The sequence below is a fragment of the Equus przewalskii genome, chromosome 3, assembly GCF_037783145.1.
Source record: "Equus przewalskii isolate Varuska chromosome 3, EquPr2, whole genome shotgun sequence".
NCBI classification, from domain to species: domain Eukaryota; kingdom Metazoa; phylum Chordata; class Mammalia; order Perissodactyla; family Equidae; genus Equus; species Equus przewalskii.
The window spans coordinates 77,165,285-77,170,022 of NC_091833.1; positions in this window are offsets into that span (position 1 = coordinate 77,165,285).

The following is a 4,738-nucleotide window of genomic DNA, read 5'->3' on the forward strand; positions in this document are numbered from 1 at the left end:
CGCCACGCCTAGCCGGATTCCACACTCCCTCACCGATTCTCCCTGCCACCTCCGATGAGGCGATCTACTGAGGACAGTGTTCTTTAAGGGTCAAGATACGATTATTTAAAATAAACCTCTGAAATAAGACTTCGGAAATAACAGGCAAAATTTTTCAAGCCTTATTTTTGATATTGTTTGTTTGCCTATAATCACCCCCAGACCAAAAACATCCAACATGGCCCCTATCCGGCAGCGCCTTTCCGTGTTGGATGTTTTGTGCTGCAGCTATCTTAGACTGGCCTCTCGAAATGTTTGGCTTTTGAAATTGAGTGTTTGGGATTTTTGAAGAAGGGGGATTGGCCTGGGCAAGGAAAGGATGGTTGGTTGGGCTGGAGAATACTTTGACATCTTGTGTAAAAAGTTGAGCTGTTTAGTTATCAGAAGTTTGACTAAGATGGTGCATCCATGTGCCAGGCACTATTCCAAATACTTTACATATATTTACATGTATTAAACTTGTACTTTGTGAAGAGCTAAGGAAGGTTGTCACCAAATATTGAGAAAAGACATGAATCCACCAAAATGATCTGTGGCAAAGTGGACAAACCTACTTTGAGTTTACTGAAGATACCGTGTTTTGTCATGCGTTAAGGTTTTGTCCATGCTGTTCTTCCTGTCTGTAATTAGCTTCCTCCATTCTGTCACTGTAGACTGCCACTCATGCTTCCAAAACTTGTTCAGGCCTGACCTCAGAAGTTTCCCTGCAACAACTCCTCTTACAGAATTCATCCCTACTGTAGCTTGTAGGTGCTTCTATTGTGTAAGTAACCAGGATGCCTCCTACTCAGTTTGGGGTACAACTATTGTGCTCCCCAGTTCATCCTTAAAGTGCAAATATTTGAGCACTCATAAACCAGTAATAGAAGCCCAGAAGTACAGACTGTGCTCTCTCCAACCCCGCCTCCTTTATGCATACAAGGTTTGCTGTGCTTACGAGACACCTGAAAGGGAGTGTAGTGGCTGAGTCTCGTGGCAGAGGCAGAGGGTAAATGCAGCAAAACTGGCCACGTGTCCCTGATTCTTGGAAGGTGCTTGGCTTTTTCTGGGGTGGGCCGCCCACACTCCAGAGCTCTCTAACAGGAAGTGCTCCTGGCCAAATTCCCAGTCACCTCAGCAGATGAGGCGGTGAGGACTTATGGGTTACAGCTACAGGATGCCTATGCACCGGCTGCTGAGTGAGATGGCTCAGGAGCAAGGCCGGAAAGCTCTTTAGCAGAAGATATAAAGTGAACAGAGATAAAGCCTTGACCCCATGGGGAACCCGCACAGTGGAGTCAGTGCAGTGTCAGAATCTGGGCCAGAATGGGGCCCTTCCAGCCTGCCCCAGAGTCAGCCTGATCCGAGGGCCCTCAGGCTCTCCCAGTCTAGGCTCTAGGTGTCAGATTCCAAAATGATCAGGTTTCTTCATGCTCCCGAGTCCTAAATCAGGGCTGGTTCTAGCTTTCCCTACCTTGAGGATTTAGAGCCATCATCATTCTCTTCCTCAGTGGTGACTAACTCCTATTTAGGAAAAAACAATAAAATAAAAACATAAGAGATTTCCTGAGACCTTTCTTGGTGAACAATTGGAGCTCCTTACTCAACCTCTATCCGATAAGGATGTGGAAGGCTCAACAAATCCGAGATGATTTTTTTTTTGTCCTGGGCGGCATAGATAGAGTCTTACTAAAATGTAATCACTGGCAGGCACACTTCTAGTAAGAAAACCTACTACATGTGCATTACACTGCATTTTAGTGTTTTTTATTCCTACCTCCTTCCTGAGCCTTAACCTTCTAGATGGTAAGATTGTGTCTTTTATTTTTATATCCGCAGCCCTAGCAGATTTCCTAACTTGGTAATGGTAATAGCTATCATTACAGTAGTAACAGTAGCAGTAAATCTTTACTGAGTGCTCATTCTGATCTAGGCAGCGCACTGAATGTTTTGCCTGAATGATCTTACAATGTGGGTCCTCTTACCCTCATTTTTACCAATGAGAAATTTGAGACTTAGGTCAAGTAACTTCCCCAAAATTTTACAACTAGGAAGGGGCAGAATTGTGTTTGATATCTGTTTGTTGAACTTGACTATGCCCTACTTACTGAAAATCCAAACATATAAAACCAGCCAATTAATAGTGAACATTTCTATTATGTGTTAGAGAACAATGCCCTTGCTCGCTCTCAGTTTCCATGAGGAGGACTAGTTCCCGGCCTTTCTCAGAGCCTCAATCGTTTCACCTGAGATGATGTAAAGTAAATCTGAGCAGAGTAACGGAGCATCCTGGGCTCAGCTCTGCCACCTTTCTCGTTTTTGGAGGGGCAGCCCGCAGAGAGAAATAGCCTCTTCGGCTCTCCCCAGGTCCTGCCTGCTCCCAGCCTGGGCTGCTTGCAACTGGGTGGGAACAGCTCTTGATTTTGGAATTCAGTATGAGCCCAGCACACCTGGCTAGCAGACCTAAAGTCACTCCTTCCTACCTGGCCACATGTCTGTCTCACTCTTTGTTTTCTTCCTCAACTTTCCAGAACTAGGGAAGAGGCAAGCCGTTTCCTGAGTTCTCTTGGAGCCCTGTCCCTGCACCCAGAATCATCAAAGGGTGGATTAAAGCTTTTTATTTTAAACAGTCCACAGAGCAAAGGCTGGCTAGGGAAAGGAGAAGGACAAGGAGTGATGAGAAAGGAAAGGGGGACGCAGAAACCAGAAACTTCACGGTAAGAGTCAACTGAAGATCATTCAAAGTTAAAGAGAAGGTGCTTGGCAAATTGAAACATAAGGTAATGACAAATAGCCATTTATAACTTGCTTGACCTTCACTACTCTTTAAAGCACTTCTCCTATGTGAAATGAGGCATACGGCTACCCACAAGCATGCTAAAACCCTTTAGGTGATGGGATCTGGACCCGGGTAGGAGACCTCTGCTGGTCCTGAGCAATGGGGGAACTATTCTTTCAGGCCCATCTTAGACTTGCCTAGGTTGCCACAAGGGGGCTGAAAATTCAAAAAAGGATGCTAATATGCGCTCATTTATGCAACTATATGCTTGCCATCTCCATCTGGATGTTTCACAGGCATTTCAAATAAATCATAGGCAAAACAAGTCTTGATTTCCCTCCAAAAACCTGGCTTCCCATCTCAGTAAATGGAACTCACATCCCGCTATTAGATGCCTCATTTCCTCCTACCCCACATCCAATCCATCAGCGAGTTCTGCTGTCTCTACCTCTAAAATAGATCCTGAATCTGTTCACCTCTCTCTTTTTCCACCGTCACCGCCTTGTGCAAATGAAGTATCATTTCTCACCTGCACTGTTAAAATAATCTCCTAATTAGCCTCCCTGCTCCCACTCTTGCCAATCTATAATCTAACCAGCAGCGAGGGTGAGCTTTCAAAATTAAAATAAATCATTTATTCCCCTGCTTTACATTATCTGGTGGCTTCAAAATGCCCTTAGAATAAAGTCCAACGTCCCTATCTCTGAATTAAAGTTCCCTGTGATCTAACCCCTGCCTTCTACGTGACTTCATCTCTTGACTTTCTCTACCTCATGTGCCCTGTCCAAGTGAGCTTGTTTCCACTTCAGGACCTTTGTACTTGCTCTTTCTCTTCTTAGAACACTCGTTTTTCAGATCTTCTTCTGGTCATTTAGGGTAAATATCACCTTCTCAAGAGAGACTTTCCTGCCTATCCATCTAAAGTAGACCCCCTCACCTTGTCTCTCTCTGTCTCACCCATTCTTCTTCTTCTTTTTTTCTTTTGCTGAAGAAGATTAGCCCTGAGCTAACATCTGTGGCAGTCTTCCTCTATTTTATATGTGGGTTACCATCACAGCATGGCTGATGAGTGGTGTAGGTCTGCACCTGGGATCTGAACCTGTAAACCCTGGCTGCCAAAGTGAAGCATGCCGAAATTAACCACTACACCACAGTGGCCAGCCCGTCACCCTTTCTTTTTTAAGTGGGTTTTTTTTTTTTAAGTTTTTCATTGCACTTTTCACTACCTGAAATTACCTTATCTCATTGTTCACTGGTTATATTTATTATCTGTATCCCTCAACTCAAACGCCAGCTCCACCAGCAGGAATTCTACCTGTTTTGCTTGCTGTATTCTCAGGGTCCAAAACAATGCCTGGCTGGAGAAGACCCTCAGCTATGAACAAATCATTAGTTTAATGAGATTCTGAGAACAAAAAGACAAAGACAAACCTAGACATAGTCTGGCTCAAAAACACAGGCTTCTGACCTTGTCACAGCTTCCCCTTTGAAGGTCAGTCTCATTCCACACCCATACATTCCTCCCAGAAGGCCTGAGCAGCTCTGAAGAGTCTTGTCTGCCTTCTTTGTCCTTGGCCTGATTCTGAGTGATGGAGTTCATCCTACTTTCTGTTTACATCCTAGTGACCTTGAGTTCATTCACAGCCCAAGACAAGAATCGGTCTTTAACTCACCAAGAACCCTTCAACCCAGAACATCTCTCCTCCCCAAATCATTGCCAGGTCCGTTTAAGCCCGGTAGCGACTGAGACTCCAACCTCGGTCCGCTCAGCCCGTCCCTCAGATTAGGGAAAATGCTCTCAGGCCACTCTCTCCACTGTCAAGTCAATGCAAGAAGTTTGGTTAGGCTATTCAGGGCAGAGAGCTGCTTGGAAATTGGGTGGGAGCCGCACTCTTTCATTGAAATAAAACTTGAGTATTAGTGAGAAATTGGGTCAAAATT